This window comes from Ambystoma mexicanum, chromosome 6q (genome assembly GCF_040938575.1).
Source record: "Ambystoma mexicanum isolate Mex_15411 chromosome 6q, UKY_AmexF1_1, whole genome shotgun sequence".
Taxonomy (NCBI): domain Eukaryota; kingdom Metazoa; phylum Chordata; class Amphibia; order Caudata; family Ambystomatidae; genus Ambystoma; species Ambystoma mexicanum.
Window position 1 is genome coordinate 238,883,126 of NC_090937.1, and position 24,854 is coordinate 238,907,979.

The window sequence follows — 24,854 nt, forward strand, 5'->3', positions numbered from 1 at the left end:
ATTCAGAAGTACATTTGTGTTCAGGTAATTTCAAACTATGTTGATGGATACCTAATTCCTGATGTACTGACAATCCACTCCTACTTGGATCATCTGTTAAGGACATAAGTAATGTTGTGTCCTCAATGTCTGCTATTGTCAATTGGCTCACCAGTTGGGAAATCGGTCTGGGCTTATACTGTTTAACCTGAGTATTAACATTTTTTTAAGTTTGAGCTTGCAGATGAATTTAAACAAATCGATTTGGAAATCAACCAAATCAGGCTGCCGACTGGGTGAAAAATCTGGAAAAACAATTGCAGTGTCCTTTATTAATTAGGCCACATGTTTAGACATTGAAAATCAAGTGTAGAAAATAGAAAATAGAAAATAAACCTTGTCACCAGCTTGGCAAGTGGTGTAAAAGAGGACACATGTATTGCAAATATTCAGTGCATATTAAATGACATTACATGTTAAATGGTGACAGGTGGTCACTGAATCTAGCCTATATTAGTCCATACAAACCAGAATTCTAAAGTGACAATTTGAAATGTACAAGAGGTTCAACGAAGAGGTACATTTACAAAGTTAGTGCAGTGTGTTGCCAACACACTTCTGTACTTGTGCTACGTTTTCTTGCCTGTGTACAGTTTTGCTAAATATTACATCATATTTGCCAACCAAACAATGTATTACAACAGTCACAATAAACGTCTGCACAGCACAAAGCTTATTGCTTAATGATAAAGAAACCTAAAAATAGGGTCTGCTATAGGTGACGTCAACATAAAGGTAGTGGTGGAAATTCAGGTCATAGTTCTGAAAGGTTTCCGGTCAAGGCACGATGACATAGGATGTTTCGGCTGTAAAGGGGTAGCAGCCTTCTTCTGGGGCCAGGTAAAGCAGGTCTCCCTATGAATAAAACACAATATGAATACATATTGTTGCGTGTTTCCAGGAAGTGGGTAATTCCAGAGAATGTAAAAAGCCAGTGAGAGGCTGTACTGAGGGGTGTTCCTCCAATCCTGATCACTAACCTTGCACATTGGTAAGGAGGCTCAAAAACAGGTTAGTGTTTGAACCAGCGTGGCGGTGTCCTGGTTTCTGTATATTCACTGTGAGATGGTCTGTGAATGTTGGAAACAGACAGTGGTTTGGGTCAGCTATGGCAAAAACGCCTAACTGGGGCTCTGTAGTGTAGAGGGAGCACAAAGGGTAACTTTAGTCTGTGGAGAATCCGTGTGTGGATCTGCGGTGCCTCCGTTGTGAGAGTTTTAACACGGGAGCAGGTGGTTAGTGCCTGCCAGGAGGTCTGGGAACTTGGATCAGTCTCTGAGGAGTGAAGGAGAGAGACAAAATGGCCGAGACTCGCTATTAGTAAAAAATCATAATGGGAAATTGTGGCTTGATGGGGGATCGTGAACAGGGTGCAAGGGAGAGTCACTCGCGCTCGGTCCGAAAAGTCAGGATACTCGCGTTTGTTTGAAAGCGAGCTGTATCAGCAATTAAAGGTGCGCATGCGTGAGAGGGTAGTGTCTGGACCTCGCGCATGCGCATAGGCATCTGGGCCGGGTTGTCGAGGCAATGGGGACGCGAGTCAGTGCGTGGCTGAGATGGGCGTGATTGATACAGCTATAGAGGTATCAGAGGCTGTAAAAGGGGAGCGGGAAAAAGAGGGCTGCTATGTGAGTAACGCAGGTGGGCTCTCTATCATAAATGAGGAAACCTTCCCCTGCAGATGCATGGGGGCCAGTGGGGCAGGGGTGACTGGGTGGAGAGCAGTCGTGAACTAAATGTGTGGAGTTGGCAAATGTCGTACAAAGATGTATTGCTGTGCAGAAAGTAGAGGTTAGAAACTCTGATGATTTAAAAGACGCAGGGTGCCAATGTGTGATAACCAGGCTCCAAGTAAGGACAATAAGTACAACTCTCCCATGGTTAATGTTTTAGATAACAAATTACGAATGGACTTGGCTTTGAGATTCCTGAGACTTGAACGTGTCAAACGTGTGTTTGTGTTTCTCCCTGTATCTACCCCTTGATCCTCTTCCTCTTCTTCCTCTGAAGATGTATTTGGTGTTGCGATAGCTCATCCTAAAGGGACATTTTTAAAACGCACCTGTTTGTTAGCAGTGGGTGTGAAATTCTGAATATTTCCATTTTTATATCTCTTAATTTCAGCCATAAAGCCCCTCCTGCGATGGGATAAGACAGGCGTTAGATTTTCTCCCCCATCCCCTTCTGTTGCCTGTACCCATTCTTCCTCAGAGTCACTCTTTAGGTATCTATTAGCATGCTGGGGCACAAGTGCAAGTAGGGAATCTGACCCCCTGCCCCAATTAAATTGTATCTTGGCTCATAAATTACAAGAGGCCAATGACCAGGAAATAAAGAGAGAAAGAAGGCCTAGTTTGAGTCTAATCGCCTGTTTTGGTATACCAGGGGGTAGGTTTAACAAGGACAGTAAGATCTTTTCCTCCAGCTTGCCTAGAGATGCCACCAATTTCCAGGGGAAGACCTCTAGGCCACACAGAATGGTGGGAACGATTGCGGTCTTGTATACCAGGATCTTGGCTTCTATATATCTCTCGCCTTGGGAGTCAATCATCTTTTTTAGTATGAGCCATTTACTCCACACTTTTTGTGTGGCCTCCTCCAATAGATGGGCACCAGAAAGATTTGCTCTAACAGTGATTCCTATGTATCTATAGTCATAGGTCTTTTCAACTTTTTCACCCCCTTAGCCACCAGTTATAAGTTTTGCTAGCTCGGGCTACAACAAGTTTTGCTAGCTCGGGCCCCTTTTCCGAAAACCATGATTTTCGTTTCATTAATATTTGGTCTTAAGGTTGATAGCGTAGTCAAAAAGCACCTGTATCGAATGCTGTAATCCGATTTTGGTGCTATCTAGGATAACAACGTCATCCGCATACGACATACAGACCAGGCCCTTTGCCAATCTTTCAGCATTTCCCACAGCTTTTCTCTGTCTATGCTATTGAAAGCGGCTCAGAAGTCCTCAAAACAGGCATATAATGCCGAACCAGGTTTTAGCTGGTATCTGAAATTAAAGTTAGCAATGTCCAGACTGAGTTGTTGCACCCCCTTTTCTTAAACTGGTTTGATGGTAAATTAATAATCCCCTTTCTGCCACCCAGGAAGACAGTATATCCAGCAAAATGCAGGCAAAGATTTTCCCACTATAGTCTAGCATAGCTAAGAGTCTGTAGTTTTCTGGGAGATCATGCTGGCCCTTTTTAAAGACTGGTATTCATGTTGCTATGTTCCAAGTCTTTGGGATATTACCAGTTTAACAACATGTGCAAATAAATGTTTTGAGATGTGTGCACATAGTTCAACATCTGTCTTCAGGATCAGGTTAGAAAGGCCATCAGGGCCTACTGCACTAGATACTTTTAGTTGTTTAATTTTCACCTCTAGATCAACGGTTTTTATATATTTACTAAAAGTAGAATTTACCATAGGCCTAACTTCCCAAGACGTACTATGGTGACCCTCAAAACCTTTCTTAATATACTCAACCCAATTTCCTTCTGTTACAACCACTAGTTCTCTTGGATGGTTGGGGCTCAATTGAGAGCTCCGCATCCAATAACAAAACTTTCTTGAGTCATTTGTCCTGATTAACCTGTTTAGGTACTTCCAGCATTCATCATTTTGAGAAAACCAATGGTATCTCACCCAGTTTTTATAACTTTTCTTCAAGCTAGCTATCCTTCTCTCTTTTCGGACACAGACAAGGAGTTATTTTTGTCTACACCTCGGAGGGCGGAATTTAATTCTCTCTTCCTTCTTGTGATCTCTTGGTCAAATCGTCTAGCGGGCATAAGGGGGACATTCTGAATAGCCACTTGTCTAGATGTAATAGTAGCAATGGAAGCTTGCCGGACAGTTGACACTAGGGTGTCCTGGAACAAGAGCCTTCTACCCATCCGGTCGTGAATTCTAATAAGGGCATTGCATTTTTCAATCCTTTTAGCTGACCAACGGAGACGATTAATTCCTGGGTTTACCTCCAATTTACCATTCAGTCTAGCTCTGCCTGTTTGTCTTAGTTCCTCGATGGATATTATCGACATCACGTGGTTGCTTGCCTTGGTGGGTCTAATTTCCATCATATGCTCTAGACTCCCCCCTCACCCACTCGTGTTTGTAAATATGAAGTCTATTCGGCTGCTAGCACTACCGTTTGACCATGTAATCTCCCCTGACCCATTACCCTTCCCTATGTGGGAGAGGTCAAACTCTGCCATAACTCTCAAACATTCCCTGGCCCTTGTGCTCCCCCTCTGTCTGTGGTGTGCACATTGTAAATTATCGATATTTGCTTCATCTTTAGAGCAAACTCTGTAGGCTGATTTGCTATTGATAAGTGTGTCTTTTTGATAGTGCGCATTTAAGTGAATCACTTCTAAATGATCCCAGTTGTGTCAGCCAGTGGGAATGTGACCCATTTTAGGGTTTAAGGATTACAGAGATAGGTAGAGTGTTGAAGTCATGTTTTCTGGTTGTACAGTTTAGTTTCAGACCACAAACGCTGTCATTGCATCTTTAGATTTGCACCTACATGCAATTCCTGACAAGAGATAAACAAAGTACTTGTTTGCAAGTAGATGTCACTGACTGGCAGTGTCACTTTAATGTACTCTGATGGTGGGATGATGCGTGGCTGGCCTCCAGTTAAGCTCTTCTTTCAGAAAAGCAGTAGAGCCAAGCTAGAGCCAGACATTTGGCTCCAACCAAGCTCGAGCCGGCACTGCTACCCCACCTCTGTTTTTGGAGAAGGTGTGATGGAACCAGGAAACCTTGATTTGAGGATTATCATGTAGGAAAGTTGCCTTAATTTGTGGCATGTTGGGGGTAAAAATAGGCCTCACAATGGTGGTTAAGGTCTTCTGCTTACCCACTTATGTCGATGTTGCGCCAGGATCGAATGGCTAATGTAAATTATAATTCTGGTTATGTTATAAGATAAATATGGGAAGAAATTACAATATCAATCTAAAAACAACAATCATAATGTAAAGGACTTTACATTTGTTTTATTTTGCTACTCAGGAATGTAAGCAGAGATGAACACAATAAACACATCATGGAGCTGGTGGTACATTTCTGAAACAACAGTTTAAATTACACTTTTGGAAAAGCCCAAGAAAGCAATTCATTTCATTGATGGAATATGGGAATGGACCACAGCAGATTGTTGCCATGGGAACTCTCTTCTTGTTGCTCGAGTTGTTTTGATCTCATTACTGCAGGTGAATAGAAAAGCCAACAAACATCCCTGATTCTAATGAATCAATTGTTAAGTCATTTTTATTGAGTCCTTTGTATATAAGAGATTACTACTATACAGTGATTTTATATGCAATGTTAAAATAACTCTAATGTGATATGTTTTAAATTGTGTTTTACATAGTGCTAGATAGTGAAACCAAATCAGTGAGAAAAAAAGAAAGAAAAGAAAATTCTGAAAATAATAATTTGTGCAGCTCTAATTTCACAGAGAGAATAGATACAAATGTCAAGAGTACTCCTGTGTGCCCTATGGGAAGGTGGGCTCTTTATGAATTCATGCGGTGGAAATATGTAGCGGGAGCAAGACTCGATAACAGACCATTAGTAGCACAAATAGTAATGACATCTATAACTCTTGAGCTATGACAACCATGGTTAGTTACCGGGGCAATGCAGAAACATCTTCTGGAGTAACAATACAGGCTGGGAGGGGTATCGTAACAGGCTACTGGTAGGAAGGCTGCAGTGGAAGACTTCTGGATTCAGACCAGTTATCTGCGTGGTTCTCAGGCCTGTGGGACTGCACAGGTGCAGTACTCAAGAAGGTCCCAGGCTTCTACACATTTAGTTCTCCGTCTTGGTTAGAAAGAACTGCACACTTTGGGATTTTTAGGTGACTAAGATGTGGCCTACTGCACACATCTGAGCATGGGGTTGGAGGTTGTGCTTTTGGTGGTCTGGCTAGAACGCTGACGTTTTACACTTCCAGATTGTACAGAGCAGATGTATCTTTCCCTCCCATCTCTGTAACTGGGGAATTGTCCTCCTCCTCTGCCTCCTTGGCATCAGTAGTTTGCAGAATAATGCATTGCTGCTGTCTGGACTAGGATGCGGAACATGTTTTATTTAGCTTATCATTGTGATTATCCCGAGACTCACTAGATGTGAGTGGTGGAGATCATGAACTTCCCATCAGCTGCTAGTCTACACGGTGTGACAATGTTATCAATAAGCCATGAGACAAAGGAATACATTTTCAGTTTTTAATAACAAAAACATTTGCGGCTTTCAGTGTAAGGGTCATCCCTGGCCACCTTTCCCTCAATCTTTAGGGGACTCCCGCTCTGTCTCTGTACTCCAAAAGCTCTTGATTCGTTGTTCTTCCACTTTAGCCAGAGTACCCCCACTGTCTAGTCTATCCCTATTCCAATGGATGGCCTAAAGACCTCATCTCTCTAAACCCTCAGGCAGTTCCTAAGTGACCTAAGTGGGGTAGTATGATCAGCCTTGTGAACATTTCTCCTTGATGACCTTTCAACCATTTTCCTCATTATCTTCTCCCCATGCCTGTCTCCACTTTTTGCCACCTGCACCTTTCTCTCTCTCTGTCTTTCTCTCTCTCTCTCTCTCTCTCTCTCTATTCTCTCTCTCTCTCTCTCTCTCTCTCTCTCTCTCTCTCTCTCTCTCCATTCTCTCCATTCTCTCTTTTGTTCTCTCTCTCTCTCTCTGTCTGTATCTTTCTCTTATCTCTCTCTCTCTCCTCGCTTTCTCCCTACTTTGCTCACTCTTTCTCTTTCTTTCTCTCTCTTTTTCTCTTTCCCTCTCTCTCGCTCCCTCTCTCTTCCCCCTCCTTGGTACACTCTGGGCCTCATTACAACCCGGGCGGTAAGGGATTACCGGTACCGGTAAGGGCACTGGTGCTGGTAATCCCTTACCGCCCTATTCCGAGGTCCCTTTGCGGGTCCTCACTTAACACCTGGTTTTACCAGGCATTAAGGACAGGACCCGCAAAGGGACTTCGGAGGTAATAACGGTACCACAATTTGTGGTACCGTTATTACCGCCTTCCCCATTCCCATTGAGCCCTATGGGGGCAAAAATGGGAATGGGGAAGGGCCATGGTGAATGGGGAATTACCGCCCCCGCCAACCTTCGAATGGGGCGGTAATTGCTCCATTCACCATGGCGGAATCGGTAAGGTTCCGGCGGCAACCATGGCGTTAATAGCGCCATGGTTACCGCCTGGGTCATAATGAGGCCCTCTCTCTACTTATCGACCCCTGAGGGCGAAGCCTATGCCAATTCCATTATAGTAACAAGTATTTTCCTTCGATATAGGCCAGTACTTGTCTGTTGGACCCAGGTGCATTCTGGTACTTGTAGTTTGTGATGTTTGCTTCTAGACTATGCTGCTTCCTGGTTTCCATGGTCCATCCCATGGGTCTGAGGAGTCTGCTGCATGCCGGTAGTGGTAGTCCTTCACATCAAGATGCCCAGTATTTCTGGTTGTCAATTTTCTGGGTAAGTATCTGAACGATTAAACAGAAAGACCATGCCAGGCCATAGGCTGATAGGCATCATGTCAGAGAACGATGCACCTGTTTCCAGGAATGCTAGGGAACTGTGACAGGATCCACCTCAACTCCCCCACACTACCTCTGGGGTAGGTCTGGCTCTGACGTGTCCCTGATAGTCCAGCCCCCATTTTCAAGGGGACCTTGGCCCTCCTTGACACGGTATGACCCTGTCATAACTGTAAATGTAGCTCGTGGCATATCATGCTCCTCTGCACACTGTTCTGTTTCCACTAGCTCATCATGTTTCTCAACACTGCTGTTTCACCTGGCCAATTATGCTCCTCTACAGTGTGTCTTGTTTGTCACAGTTCATGGGCAGTGGCAACCTGCACCTCTCCACCTTTGGCCTCAGAGACAGTGAACTGAACCTCCTGCTCCTCTGACCACAATACCTTAGCATGTACTGCGTTATCTTGTAGTGCAGGTGCTCCTGAAAGTGACATGGATGCCCTCAATGTACCATGCACAAGTCTGGCCTCCCAAGTGCACACAGCAGCTGCTGTGGCAGATGTAAACACCCTCTAGCAACATGTTTCTCTCTCCCTTAGGCACAGCTTGGTGCTCCAGACATGCCAGCACCGAAGATGGTTAATCGTTCACCTGCACTCATTATAGAAACTAAATGCAATCTCCTGATGCCTACAAAAGAAATACAACTTTTTTTAAAACAAGCAAAATGTATTTTCTCTGGTCACAAAACGAAGATTGCCTTTGTTATATCCACAAGGGGAAAATAAAGGGGTAATCCTGCACTTCAATCCCTGATCCTTCAGGTATAGTAAGTTAGTATCCAAAAATTGGATCAGTAGGATGGAATGACACTCATTTAGTACATATTCACATTTTATTCGATACATTTGTCACATGAAAAAACATTTTCTCAATATAAAAATTCATAAAAAACATTTCATACCAGCATTCATAGCCACATACAGGACTCATTCATACGTTCACACGGAGCAGAAACACCCATGATATTACATTTATCATTGGGTTTTAAGAATATAACTTCATTTCATATGTTGAACAAAAAGACCCAGTCCCTAACATTAGGTGTCGTGGTGTATCTGACACCAGAATTTTGGGTCAAGTGTTTATCACACAGAAACGTCGACACGTGTTTCGGTCGGAGACCGTCCTCAGGACGTAAGGCAAAGCAAGAATTCTTCGCCCAGTTCTTAGTAAGTATGGGCCCGTGTGTTTTACAGTGTGTTGCCATGTGTGGCTCCCATGGGCATCCACTGTATTCCGGCTGGGCACATGCAGGCTTGTCCTGAGTTTGGGTTAGATGCTTGGGTTTGTGACACACACACCCCTCCTGCTTCCCATTTCCATGGGCTTGCAAAGGGTGTGACCAAGTGACAGTGACTTACACAGTGACATTGGGCTCCCATGAGCTGTGTGGGCAGTCTGTAGTCAATACTGTGTATGCAACCCTAGTCGGTATTGTTGTTGTATTGTACACTGCATGGTGTATTGATATGTGCTTGTGCATCCATGTCTTCCTCCTAATGTGCAGGTTCCTTCCTCATGTCTTCACAAGGCCGTCTCCTTTGCAGATGGAGTTCATGTTGTATGCAGTACACTGACACATTTGCGTGGCAGCAAGACTCTACAGTTGGAAGGGGTAGATGTGCTGGCTTATTCAGGTTGTAAAACTACCACTACTTTGGCTTAGTACTGTCATGTTTTTGCAATGTTTCATGGTGTGTTGCTGTATTGTGTTGGTGGTAAGTATTTGTTCATGTGTGCTGTTTGTTATTGATTACTGGGAGCATATTGTCTGTGGGCAGTTTCTATTTGGGACAGTGCACTTTGTGACACTTGTGTCAGGTCTTGTACATTGCTTTGTTTGCTTTCACATTGCATGACATGCCATGGTGTGTTGGGTGGCGGAGCTGGGGAGGGGTTGGGTGACATGGCGCTATTTTCATGTTGTATTTTGCAAGGGGATAGTCATTCATGCAGCATACATGTGTGTTTTTTGTGACACAGTATTGGTTGTCTTTCAGCAGGTAGGGATGCACACAATGTAACAATTCCAGGTGACCAATCTCAGGCTGGTATGGTTGTGACAGTTGACTGTCCCTTATGTCATCATCATTGATTGTCAGCTGGTATGTGCCAGGGCTGTGTGCACTCCACAGGGGTGTGATTTTAGGTGAAGTAATTAGCCACCAGCTGCGTACGGGCTGCCTCACCACGTGCCCTTTCCCCTCCCATGCGCAGTGGCCGTGCTTGTGGTTGGGGATGTGGGGGCACCACCATGTCCACCAGCAGGCCCCGGCGTGTTGCAACGTTGTGCAGGACACATGCTGCCACTATGATCCTGCACACTACTGGGGGCGCATATAGCAGCTGCCCACCAGAGCGGTCAAGGGAGTGAAAGCGTGACTTGAGCACTCCGAATGTGCGCTCCACTATGCCCTGGGTTGCAATATGGGCTGTGTTGTATCTTACCTCGGGTGGTGTGGTGGGGTTCCGAATTGGCGTCATCATGTGGGTGCTCAGTGAGTAGGCACTGTCCCCTGGGGAGGTGATGATGGGTATCATTAGTGGGGTTGTGACATTACTCAGTATCTGACATGCATGCATGTGCAGGGGCATTTATACTCACCAAGCAGCCATGTATCGCCATGCCGCCCAGCTTCTAGGTCCCGGTTTAGGGTTGACATTCTGTAAATGAAACTGTCATGGGTGGACCCTGGATAGTTGGCATATACTGAGGTGATGATTCCCTTGGCATCACATACTACTTGCACATTGATGGAATGCCAGTGCTTGCGGTTTCTGTAGATGTGCTCAGTTGCCCTGGGAGGACGTAGAGCCACATGGGTGCAGTCAATGGCACCTAGCTCTTTGGGGAAGTGTGCCACCCTGTAAAAATCCTGGACGAGAGCCTGCATTTCTGCAGGTGTTCTGGGCAGGTATATGTGCCTGTGGACTGGGGGGCATGCAGTCATGATGGCCAACACCTGGTGCAGGCAGCGTGACTGCATGGCCTGTGGGACCCCCCCCCCCACTATGGCACTTGTCCACTGAAATGAACCAGTGGCCAAGAAGTGCAGTACATTGAGCACCTTTTCCAAGGGGCTCAGTGCTTGGGAGCACAGGGTGTGTGATGTGAGGTCATCCTCCCCCTCACTCACCATGTCGAGTATTATGTGAGGTGGAAACCTGTACCTCCCATACACCTGGGCATCAGACATCCCAAAAAGGCTGGTTCTGGGTGTAAAAATTCTGGCCCTGACTATCCTCCCCCTCCTCCTGCGGTATCCCACGACCACTGCTGCGAGCAACGGTATATTCATCTTGGCATCTGAGCTTGTTTTTTGTTTGCGCGCACTTTTATGCTGCGCGGGTCCAGGTACGCCTGCTTCCTGCTGGCGTACGTGTTTCCGGATTAGCACATCTTTTTTGGCGCACGCATGTGGGCGTTCCGCACATTTGCCTCCTGTACTTCCCCCGTGACGCCCACATTTTCACGCGTTGTTCCCCATTCCGCGTGTTACGCCCCGTGTTACGTCTACTTTTGGTGTGTGCGCTTTGCTATGTGCGCGTAGCGCACGCTGTTTGAAGACGTGTGCGCTAGCATGCGCGACGCAGGATTTTAGCGCACATCCATGGATTTACACAAGCACGGACTTCCATGAATCGCTGTGCGCGGGTTTCGCTGCGATTTTCGCACTTGCGCTGCGATTCGCATGCTTTCGCACGCTTGCGCTGGAATTTTCAGCGCACATTAATTCCTTGAATCGGCCTCTGAATCTTACCAATGCTCTACATATCGCTCAGCTAAAGTCTATTCTCCCTCTTGCAGCACAACTGCCTTTACTTGCATGTGACGGATTTCAAAATGAAACCCTCACATATTCAATTTAATTTGGTCAGGATCTCCTCAAATGCCTTCCCAAACCATGTGTAAAGCTTGGGGATGCTGTTTCTGATGAAAGTGCCAAAAGATGGGTATTTGATATATGTCTGCATTTTTTGATGATGTTCTCGGGGGAAGCCTGAACATAAGGTCTGGCTGCTGCCACACACTCCAGGTGCAGGGCCCTGGAGTGAATAGGGGAGCATCCACTCAACACCTGGGTCGGTTGTCACATTTGCCACTCCAAGACATTTTGTCCTTTAAGAAATACAAACAGTTGCCTGATAAGCAGTAGTGATGATAACAGTTCTGCAGGCCCTTCAATTCAGGCCATTGATAAGAGATGTTCTGCATTCTATACCTGTGTTATTGCAGCAGAAAACTGGCCTTTGGAGGCCATGGTCCAGAGGATGCCCCTTAGTATACATTCCCAGAATTAAATGCATAGTGTCAATCACAATTAAATGTCCAACTTGTGCAAACCTTGAGAGCCCATTCCAGAGGGAGGGGATAGTGCGGTATACAACAAAGCCCCAAATGAGCAGAGGTATGGGAATTTGGATCAGGAGCACATTTGGTGATGGTTGGAAGGAGAGGCCGATGGAGCAGTGGCAGTTTGTAGTTGCAGGCAAAGCAGTGTTGCAGGAGGAGGGAGTAGACCACTTGAAATGTTTAAGCCGTAATTGTTTGTTTAAGGTACCATGTCTCCACCAGGGCATTATGAGACATCCCCGGAAAACACTAAATACTAAATACGAAATGTGAACACAGAACAACAAACTTGAAAATACTTTCTAGCATTAATTTAATGCAACCCTCATTGAGCCAGGGCCACCTGCGACTTGAACTAATGCAGAGATAGTACATTGCTACAAAAAGGGAGGGTCAGAGCGTTTCAACAGGAGAAGAGAGGGCAGGCAAGCTTTTTATCCCGTGCACCAGCCCTCTGGAATGAGCTCCCACCACATCTGCGAAATTAACCTTCGTATCATGCCTTCAGGAAACACCTCAAAACCTTCCTCTTCAACTAAGTTTTGAACCTCTCCATGTCCCCCCTTCCCTCTTCTGTAACCAGCGCCTAGATGCCTGTGGGTTTTGTGTGCTCCTGCAAATGTATAAACTACATAAATAAATATGAGGATCTGGTGAACTATCGCCCTATCTCGCTCCTAGACGCAGTTGGAAAAATGGATGCCGGGGTAGTTTTACAGAGATCGCAAACATGGGTAGAAGGGCATGGGGTAATCAACCATTTACAGGAGGGATTCCAACAAGGCCTCAGCACAGTTCACCAGGCCTTCCACTTTTTGTTTACTAGAGCAAAAATTGGTTACTCTCAGGAAGGTCAACTTACACGTAGTCTTTATTGAATTGAAAACGGCATTTGATGCTGTGCCGCGGTATTGTACAAAAGGACCGAATACCAAAAGTTCGACTCCCAAAAGTCCGACCCCCAATTTTCCACATATATATATATATATATATATATATATATATATATATATATAGGGGTAAAGTGAATAAAAAATGTATAGGGGTAAGGTGGAGGAGCTGTGGGGGGTCTCTCCCTACATATATATTTGCAGAAGAAAAAAAATAACTTTTGGGAGTCAAACCTTTGGGTTCGGTAAAATCATGCAGATCCCTGTGCCGCATGGTAAGTTGTGGAAAGCTTTGATTGAGAAAGGCATACCTGACCATCTGCTCAAAGCCATCCAATTACTTTGTAGTAAAAACGAAGCAGCTCTAGGGTGGAGTATAGCAGGAATTTGACTTCACCGATAGAGATCCGGAAGGGAACCAGACAGGGGGTGTACTCATTCCTACCCTGTACTACATTTTTATTAACAGGTTAATAGATCAGATGCTGAAACTTGAGGTGAATTCCCTGCGGTTAGGTTCTGAATAGATTCTGCTTCTCTCATTCGCCAACAATGCTATTTTAATTTGCAACACCCAGAAAGCATTGAAGAAGCAATTCAAGCTCTTCAATGACTCCAGTAGGTCTATGGGCCTTGAAATTAATGCATCAAAGACTAAAGCACTGAGTTTCCATCCTCCTTGTGGGAAGCCCTGTGGGCTGGCGATAACAATGGATGGTGCATGCTTGGAGGAAGTCTCATCCTGCGATTACCTGAGGTCAGATGCGCAAGTAATTGTAAGTGGGTAGGAAAATCTGAGAAATCCTCGAACGCGCAAGCACTGTGATTGCAGGATTTGAATACGTACATGGAAATAGGGGTTTGGCACCTATGGTAGACATTTATAAATTACAGGTGAGGGCAGCGGCACTATACGATGCCGAGTTATGGGGTTCTCACAAAACAATAACTTTAGCTATTAAGGAGAACTAATTCTTGGAAAGAATCTTTAATGTACCAAAAGGTGCTCTTAGCCTGCCCTTATACCTTGAAATTAATCACAGTAGCATTACTGATGAAATAGAGATCAAGCCAGTTCTTTATTGAGTACCTTTGTGGGCATCTCCAGCCCATGTAAAAAATAAAGAAGTATTCTCGGGCTTGCGGTCACCAGAGGGGGGGCTGTCTCCGGTAGTATTGGCACATCCAAAATATACTGCCAACCATAGGTCTCACTCGGTTATGGCTCAAACCTGATAGCATTGACATACAGACAAAACATAAATTAAAAGAGGTACTTAGCACTATCATAGTACAACCTTCTAAGGCGTGACGTGAACCCCTAGCTTTAAGCCGTCCATGTTGGGAAACCAAAAAAGGAACTCAGCTATGAGGAGTACTTAGATTTTATTAATCCCCCATCTGGCTGATCACTATATATCAGGTTTTGTTTCAATACACTCCCTCTTGCTCAATTGAAACATTCCTGGAGTGTGCTGAATATGGCTTTATAATCCTGCTCCAAGGGCTGGAACGGGGGTTAATGGCCAGGCAGCCCAAGTTATAGTGAAGCGAGGGCCTACAACAAGGGCATCGGGATGTTACCCCTGTTCCAGCCCTTGGAACGGGGTGATAATATCATTAGTGCCCCAGATTACCAAGCGGTAACCTGGGGTGCTTACAAAAATAAGGAATTTCATTAATTGAACGGGATGCCATGTATGTCCCGTTCAGTGAATGTAAATTAACAAGGGGGAGTCCTGAGAGTCCCTCTGCCAGACAGTCCTGGGTATGAGATCCTTACCCAGATTCTTTAGCTCAGTGAATGAATATCTTTTCCTAAAATGGCCACCATGGTAATGGAAGGCTGGGCTCTCTATGGCATTACAATGGCAACCTGGAAAAGAGAGAGGTGGTGGCAGGTACGCAGCTGCAACACTCAGGTAAGTGGGGTAGGGGACTATAGTTGGGAAATAGTCAAAAAAAAATTAAACAGGAGGGAGGGGGGAGAAAGATGGTGCTGCGTGGCAGCGGAGGTAGCCGGCGGGTTTAGTGGAATGTGGGCTGAGATTAGAGGTTTCAGCCCGCGATCTGCAGAACCTGATTGCCTGCATCCCCCGCTCCGGGTGGTCTTGAACAATTATGCTGGGTTGCGAGGGAAGAGTAGTCATTTTCTTTTTTTCGACCTTGCTATGAGGCACTGTGCTGTTTATATTTGAAACCTATGTTGGGAAGAAACAATGTACATACACTATCCGAGGCAATGCTTCTATGTAAATCAACAGGGGACAAGAATGTGATGTATTTGACTTCTGCATTTATCCAATAGGGCCTGATTGGAAAGGCAAGAGAAGATCAGATTGGGAAGCCCAGATGCTCGTGTAGTTCCTTATGTAAATAGCCAATTGATATGATATGATAAATTCCCCTGCAAAGTAATATTGAGGATGCAGTTTATCTGACAGATTATTGAAGCTTTTTAACATTGTTCATCATTGGTTTTCAGAATTTTTATGATGATATGTATTATCTTTTATAGATGTATGATATATGTTTGGTAACTGGCCGTTAAACACAATGGGCCTCATTACACGGTAGGCGGTAAACCATGGTGCTGTTAGCACCATGGTTGCTGCCGGTACCATACCGGTACCACCATGGAGAAAAGGGGAATTACCACTCCATTCCAAGGTTGGCGGGGTGGTAATTCCCCCTTTCTCCATGGCCCTTCCCCATTCCCATTTTTGCCCCATAAGGCTCAATGGGGAAGGGGCTAATTACGGTCCCGCAAATTGCGGACCGTAATTAGCACCATGGGCCCATTGCGGGTCCCAATTTTAACGGCTGGTCTACACTAGCCGTTAAGGTCGGTCCCGCAAAGGGACCTCGTAGTAAGGCGGTAAGGGTTTACCGGTACCGGTGCCCTTACCGGTACCGGTAAACCCTTACCGCCTTCCGTGTAATGAGGCCCAATGTTGCATTAAACTATTGGCGTTTGACTGACTGAAAATACTTTGGGCCTCATCACGAGTTTGGCGGTAACCCTTAAATGCGCCGGTAACGCTATTTCTGCTGCATTTAAGGGTCCGTCAAATCAGGGGCTTGGTGGATCTACCCCCAGCTGTGAGCTGGGGGCAAATCTGCTACAATTTTGCAGATTTTTGGTTCTATTACCACCGGCGATAATAGCACCAGCAGTAATAGCGCCAAACATTCCCCATTGGGCCCAATGGGGAATGGCAAATTCCTGAATGGGCCCAATGGGAATGGGGACGTACCGTTCTGCCAAACCCATTTCCCGGCGCTAATAGCGCCGGGGGTTTTGCAGTGGTGCTAATAGCCCTGAGGGTAATACCGCCGGGGTTAGCGTCCAACTCGTGATGAGGTCCTTTGTGCTCTCTCCTTTATTTAGGAGTCTATAGTGTAGTAGGACAGACAGGTGTCTGTCGGATCAATGGGATCAACCCGAGAACATAAATCCAAGCACGAAAATGTCGAATTTCTTTTTTGTAAATGAATTTTGCCATATATGTGACCAAGCGGCGAGGCAAGCCGCGAAACGCGTTAACGTTCCAAACGCGAACGGATACTTGCACTTTGGGAGAGCCTTACCTTTATGGCTTTTTAAATTGAATTTTGCCACTTGCAAGGCATTAATAAAGAATACATTTATTTCAACCTGGATGTCCGGATTTTGTTTATTTTTGAAACTATGAAGAGTGCTACTCACCCAGCCTGACGTCTTTCAGTGCTTCGAAGATATATATATATATAAATATGGGGTTGGGGAGACCCACCGCAGCCCTCCATACCCTCCTACATTTATTATTTCCCATACCCACCTGACCACATATATATGCAGCGAAATGCAGTCCTCGAAATTCAGCATTTTCGTCCACGGAATTTTTACATCCTTCATTTTGGTACGAATACCTCCATGTCCACTGTCAAATACTGTTGCTCTTCTCTTCAAAAGACTCATCTCCCTCTTTTATATCGTTCCTTAATAGTCTGAGTCGCTGGAGCAGACTCTGTAACACAGGCCCCACAAACCTACTCTTTATAGTGCTAATGGGCCACGTGTAAATGCCAATAAATCTAACATTCAACTACACACACACACACACACACACTCACTCACTCACTCACTCACTCCCTCTCTCCCTCCCTCGACCAGGCTTTGCAATTCAATATCGTCCATGGCACCCAGCCGCTAGCCTACAGGTATACGACTGCACTGGTGGTTACCAGGTTGCATTGTTCACAGCTACAGTCGCAGAGCAGGCACAAAGATGGCATTATTCACAGTTAATGCAGCAGGACCGGATTCCATTGTTCACAGTTAAGACAGCAGGCAAAGACTGTATTATTTCCAATTAGCATAGTAGGAATATTTTCCATTATTCCGAGTTAGAAGGCCAAATGCCACGATTCATTGCTAACAATGAAAGGCAAGATTTTGCTTTCACCAGTTAACAGAACAGGCACACAGAGTTTGTAGTTAAAAGCAAATTATAACATCAACGCCATACATCTACCCAGCCAGCACATCATGCACACAATTTCTATTGCCAGTTAACATATCAGAACCAGATTCCATTCCCCGAGTCACCCAGCAGGCACGCATGACATATGCCATTATATCTCACCTGGCAGAGCAGGGCAGAGTTATATCATTCTCAGCTGATCATTTTATTCGAAGCTAAAACAGGGCCATATTGCCAGTTAACACATTAAACACAAAACTACTATGGCAAATGACCAGAGATGCTGGCCTCAACTGACTACCTGAGGAAAGCGTGACCAACAAAATGTGTTGCCCAATGGTGCAGCCCTGACAATCGGACGGCCTTCGGGGCTCGTTGGGCACAACACCTTCACAGGTCACAGTGAATCGAAAGATGGTTGTCAGCCTATCCCTACAGCCCTAGAAAGGAGAAATGTTTGCCCATGTTTTCATATCACATGCAGCTTTAAATCACAAACTCAAATGGCTATCCCTCCAAGATCTGCTAGCACTTAGGGAAATTAAGGCAGGTCCTAGGTCGAGGCAGTGGGAATAGGAGGAGCTGTCTGGAGAGGGCCACGGGAGGAACGCACAGCAGTATGGGCAATCGGAGCTTTGAGTGTGGGGCAGAAAGGGGAACAGCAGAGCAAAGGAATTTAACATTGAAATCTCTCAAAATTGTTCTCTGTTTGGTGTGCTATATACACAGTTGCTGCTGTTTCCTTTTAACATGATTATTCTGCTCGGCCAATAGCCCTAACAGAAAGTACAGGCTTGCAGGTGGAGGAAGATTTCTCGAGCACCAAAGATTTTCACCACAGCATGCGCTGCACGTGCCAGGAAAACAGCATACACTTCAAAACACTGATATTGCAAAGCACAATCATGAACCGGTGATGGGGGGGGGACATGGATAGGGCAACTGCCAGCATCTTGTCCCCAGCCATGAATGCACAGTTTGCCTACCAAACAGCCATAGGCTATATTGCAGGCCTTCCACCAGTTTATGCATCAAAAATCACTTTTGACATTACCACTCAGGAATCTCAAAGTCACTCGAGCATCATATCAACAAACAAACCTCAACAAGTATGACATGAGGCGGGCCTGTAGGTTTCTAGCTTTTGCCTGTACCCCACTCTTCACCAAACCTGCATTCCTTTAGCACAACGTCCACGCCAAAGGATTCTGCGTAGGTGATCGCTTGAAGCAGTCCTTCGCACCACAACATTAAGAAGCTGCCAAGGAGCACTTTTTAAATCCTAGCATTACAGAATCACACAAAATAAAATGGTAGCGGAGTATCTGAGGCGGCTAGTGAGACATGCTTGTGACTTTCTATCCAGTGTGGCTTGACACTCGTTTGTTTTCCTGGTGTTGGTGCAAGGTGCTAGGTGCTTTCCTTTAGCAGGACGTCGGACGCTACATAGGAGCTGCAAAACTTGTTTCGGTCTGTCTAACCTCGGACTCCGAGAAGCGAAAGAAGCAGGCCGTGGTGTTCAGAGTAGTCCAGAGTTGCCCACAACTGTCCCGCAGTATAATCAGACATTTTTTTCCTGCCATGGGCTTGTGTGCACTGGCTTAAGACATAAGATATCAAGTAGGTAACAGCTGTTTTAGTCCCATTGAGCTTCTATTAATCATACTACGCTCTGTATAGCATTTTGACAATTGAGAACCTACAAATGGAGGTCCAGCAACATTCAGGAATCCTATTGGAAATTTCAAAGGATATGGAAATTAATTAATCTAATTTGGTGGCATTAAGAACAGCGGTTAATGACTCTGTGGGCAATAAACTTGCCGAAATCCACTCAAATTCGAAAATTCAATCAGAAAAGATCGATCAAGTATCTGATCAGTGGAGGGAGACGAAGGAGGGGATAACTATCCTGAATGTAAAATTAGGAGAGTCTGCAAAGGGCGCCTCATTAGATAGATGTCCTTGTGCCTTACAAGCGACCTCTTTCTCCCCTGGTGAAAACATTGGGAATGAAACTCCTCTATCGGCTTCAGTAATGGAAGAGTTTTCTCGGCTTGCACAATTGGCTGAGCAATTGGATCCCCCACTTCCAACAAATGGTGATGTTGGAGGAAGTGAGATCCCATCTCCAAATGAACCTATAAGAATAGGGGGAAAAAAGGAATGGAAAGACAAAAAAGAGATAAACAAAACTGAACAAGGCACAACATTAAAAATCTGCCATGGAAGAAATGGAGACAAGAACAACTGAGGGTCCCAAACTGAGAAGAAAAAAAAAAGTTTTGATACAAACAGATTCATTAAGAATCTTAAAAGACAATAAGTTGAAGACCAACAAATGAAAAAAAGGAAGATTTCTAAATCATATTGCAGGAAGATTGAAGCTAAAATCTCTTCAAATAAAGTTAAAACATCTCAGCCCGTGACTCCTGTCCTCGTTATAACAAAGGCTAGGATAGGGATCCAGAAAGACTCAAACCAACCACCTCTGAAAATTTCTCCAATTATTTTGCCAGCTAAGAAAAAAGCGAAATTGATACATTTGGTAAATCCTAAGGAAACAGATTCTCTTAAAGTCGAAGATTCCATAAAAATCTTAAAGGAACCTATAGGACTTCCTCTAAAAAAAAAAATGTTACTCAAGATGATTTATCAGTGACTGAAACTACGGATAAAATTGAGGATCCAAGAGACACACAAAATATTTTGGAAACTTCAAACATTACAAATCATAAGGCTAAAATCCTTCATCAAACAAGAGGAAAATCCTATGAACAAAATCAGGATTTAACTCTGTTTCTGACAAAGACAATGGAAGATAATGTCAAAAAATCACCATTGAATCACCCAAGAATCCTCTTCGAGATGAAATCAATACCGATTCTGAAATATCTCGTATCAGCCGATATTGACCGGGTTAGTTTTCTGTTTGCACCAAACACAAATGTTACTGAAATCAGGCTGAAATCGAGACTGTGCTTAGAAACTTTTCTAGGTGCTGAAGATGAATGGGTCAAAAGGGGTTTCATTATATCAAGAAGTCCCCAGGTAATGAGTGCAACTACAAGACTGGAACTTCTATCTCGAGATCGGAACAAAATTCAGCCAATCTCTGGGAAGATGTCCCCAACTATACCTAATGTTTGTGACATCTTCCCAGAGATTGTGTCACAGATCTTCCTCAAATTGGGCTATTCTCAACTGAAGTCCTAACCAATGACTTAATTCGAAGTTTATGTTGGAACACTAGAGGCTTTAATTCTTTCCGTGAAGAATCCATGAAGTGTTACATCATTAATAATTTTGACCTGATTCTTCTAGAGGAAACGTTGCTTCAAACTCCATTTGGATTAGATGGCTTCCTAACATACCATCAACTTGGAGTTGTGAATGGAAAGGGGCACTCTGTGGGGGGTTTGTGTATTTCTTGTCGACAGAGAGTCTTTTCAGTCTCAAGCTTATTATCAGATGAGATACCAGGTATATTGATGATTTGGGTGGAGAGGAAGGAACAAAAGTCTAAGTCTAACTGGCACATCATAGATATATATTGGAACCCTGCTTTGTCCTCACTCTTGCAATTTATACAAAACCTGCCAGATACAATGTCTGAATACATGTCCCTCTTTCTGATGGATGAGATCTTAATTATGGGGGACCTGAATACACAATGTATTAACACTGGGTCAACAGATATGGGAAACTATAAATCAAGGTCCAGGAATGGCTATTTATGGTGTGACTGCATGAGGGAATTTGTTCTTCAGATGTTGAATGGAAATATTGGAGGGAGATATCCCCCCCCCTCCTTTACCTGGAATCAGGGTACCTCTCATTCAACAATTGATTATGTCTTTACCACCAAGAAGATTTTTGATTGTTGTGTTGAATTAAAATCCAATAATGTAAAGTGCAGTGACCATGCAATGCTGAAAATGATCTTTGATTTGGACTGCGTTGAGCAGGCCCATTACTATAACCTGGCTCTCTCTGTTAACAATGCTGGGAATCGTCTGGTTAGATTTAGTAAAGGGGGACAAGCCTTAAATGATAGGTTAAGAACTAGGACTAGCAATCTAACACATCAGGAACTGTCGGAGCTGTGTGACCCCTGTGTGACCCCTCTCACTTTGTTCAATTTCTATGGGATCTTGACCCTCTTTCTAATATGATTCAAAATAGGCACCTCCCTCTTAAACAGCCTTTTGATGTAGAAATATTTGAAAAAAAGAAAAAGAAGAGATTACAAAAGGCCACATTAAAAAAAACAACTAAAGATAAAACAATGTATGAGGCCGGTTTCAAGGAAATAAACAACAGCTATAGAAATGAGGTCCGATCCCATAGATATATGAGATTCAAAAAGCAAGGGAAGAAATGCCAAAGGCTATTTGTTTGAAAAACTCACGTAGCTTTTGGTCAATTATTGGCTCATTTTACCAAGATTTATGGCCAGAATGATGTAGAAGAAGAAAATGGATATTGTCTACTGAATGGGGACTAGCTTTCGATCAGGAAGATATAATAGTTCTCATTAAAAAATCTTAAGCTTCACGTGCCCCGGGTCCCAACGGACTCAGCAATGCAATCCTAAAGCTCAATCCAACCCTGTGGGCCAAAATTCTGAAAACTCTATTTGATAATATAATCCAGACAAAGATCACCCCGAATTCATGAAAGAAATCCATTATTATCCTAATCTACAAAAAAGGAGACCGCTTGGCTGCTTCCAACTATCGGCCAAAATAATGCAGATGGAAAAATCTTTGCGGGATTAATATTGAGAAACCTGGAGGCTTGGGCAAAAGCCAGAGGGATCATTTCGAAACAAAAGACAGGCTTCAGGTGGGGCCTGTCAACAACTTTGAATGGTATCGTCTTGACTTGTCTGACATCGAGGACTCTCAAGAAAAAGGGCATTCCTCTCTTCGGTGCCTGGATTGATTTATCACAGGCTTTTGACACTGTAAATAGAGAACGGTTATGGGGAAAATTGAGGACATGGGGAGTGCCTGATAATCTTCTGAATATCCTAATTGAATTACACCATAATTCCACACTGCAGTGAGACTTAATAAACAAGGTGCCCTATATAGTGAAATTAAGATCAAAAGAGGGGTCAGACTGGATTGTCTTGTTGCACCCATACTTTTCATTCTCTACTTATAAGATTTACCTCAGGGCTTGGAATCAACTGCCATGATTAGTCTGAAATTGGGTATTAAAAAAATCAATTGGTTGGCCTATGCCGACAATATCATCGTATTAGACCATTGCCAAATCGGTTTGCAGCGATTATTAAAAGCCCTAGTGGATTATGCCTCAGTGAATGAATTGAGAATTAACCCTGATAAATCTAAAGTGGTTATCTTCAAACACCCACTTAAAAGGCTAAAACCCTTCTCATGGAGTATTGACAATTGTTTGATTCCCGTTGTCAATGAGGTTACCTATCTAGGCTCCCAGTTTCATGCCTTTCCGACCAACGCTCAGCTCATTTTAGCATTGGACTTAAAGATCTTAAAATTGGGACCACAAATGAAAAGAATCTTGAAAAAATATTGCCAATTTTCTATAATTCCGGTTATTAAAGATTATATCGGAAAAATGGTACCCAAACTATTGTTTAGTCTGGAATCAAGCCTACAAGCCTTTGATATTAACTGGGATGGCGTAGAGGCAAAGCTCTGGAAAAAAACTCTGGGCTTACCATCTTCAACACGCATTGGCTGCATTAGGTATGAGCTGGGGTTGTCTTCTCTGCTCGCTTGGCAGGGATGGAAATCCTTCCTCCCTATATGAAGATGTCGCAAAGGTGATGGCGAATGCAGAAACTCCTCTTTTGAATAAACTCAAAGCAAAATGTGATGAGATATTAACAAAATCTGACTCCTCAATCGAAACTTTGATTCAAAACACCCTTAATGCTAAGGAATCCATAAAGAGAATGGATTGGATATGGACTATTGATGGGATGCGATTGGTTAAATTATGTTCCTCTCTCACTCCCGCTGATAGACCAAGATCTTTCCTTTCTTCGTATTTAAAGAAATTTACTGCGATGGGTCCTTGAATGGATTTCCTTAGACTTAGACTAAACTTATTGCCTACATTAGAAATTCTCCATATTAGGGATAAGGTGCTTTATCCAGTTGATAAATGTAATAAATGTGATAATGCTGAAAGTCAATCTATTAAACATCTCTTATTAAGCTGTAAAGGGACATGGGCTATTAGACTTAAAAGATCCAAAAGATTTGTCCACAATACTGACTCCTTGGTTTCCGATATATTTTGGGAAAGAATGGTCTCAGGACATTAACTTTTCCTCACTTATGAAGTAGTGAAATTATTGAAAGACCTGCGTCTGACGGGAACAAATGTTACAATTCCCTGTGAAAAAATGAAGATTCCCATATAACTACTAGATCTAGAAGTATTTCTCTTTGAGTGTCATTTAGTTATAATTTCTGATACATTATTTTCCATATTTGTCTTCTTATTTTGATTGTATTGTGATTCAAGCAAATATGAATTGTGAGCGACATGATGTTTTTTATACTTGGTGGAAAATGTTGTTTTTTTCATTTTGTTCTTCTCTTTTTCTTTTTTCTACAAGGATGTGATTTAAATACATATTGATTGAATTATCAAATGTTTGTCTGATGTCTCTATTTTTTATGAAAAGTTTTTATGTTACTTGTGTATAAAGTCAATATTTTTTGGCTTTAACACAAATAAAAAAAAAAGAAATGAAAAAGGAAAATGGTAGCTACGAATGAGCAAGACAGTGTGTGTCACACAGAGAGCTCTACAAACAAGAAAGAATTAGAGGGGCATACTACCTGGAAGAGCTAGCTACCACAAATACTAGAAAAGATAACTCATATCACACAACTTTTATACTGTTGTCTCGGGTGGACTTGCACTATCCCAGGTAATATATGACTTGTACCCAGAGTCACGTAAAATAGTATATATCAAAGTAGACCCAGGCTACTTCCGCCCATAAACCCTCCTAATATCACATACATTAATATTCAATGTTAAATAATAGTCCAACAATCCTGTGTTAATCTATGATAGAATGTTTATGGGTAGGTCGATGCACTTGCATATACCGTGCGGAACACCGCTGCGATCCCAACAGGGAGCTGGGATTAGGCAACCAATCGGAAGAAAAAAGAAATAGAAGTACCCCACTGCATTGGGCGTCCATCAGCTTATTTTTTTTTAGCAAGGAGTGGTTATCAAGCTTTTCATATCGAGTACATTCAAGAGATCTATTATTGTGAAGAAGCTTTACATTCCATTAAGTTCCTACAAGTCAAATCAAGTGAATAAGATCAGGTTTATCAAGAAATGACCGAAACACGTGTTGGCTGTTGAATTTTGAACAATAGATGAATATATAAACATTCAAGTGAAGATTAACACAGGAGTCTTGGACTTTTAATTAATATTGAATATTGATTTCTGTGATGTTAGAAGGGTTTATGCGTGCAAGTAGCTTTGGTCTACTTTAATATAA

At 43.4% G+C, this 24,854-nt stretch overlaps 1 protein-coding gene across 2 annotated transcripts in view; it reads right to left on the reverse strand.

The window, feature by feature from the left end:
• Window positions 1–24,854, reverse strand: part of BANK1 (B cell scaffold protein with ankyrin repeats 1) — a 2,974,928-nt gene that overhangs the window by 2,215,238 nt on the left and 734,836 nt on the right. The gene's annotated exons all lie outside the window — the stretch shown is intronic.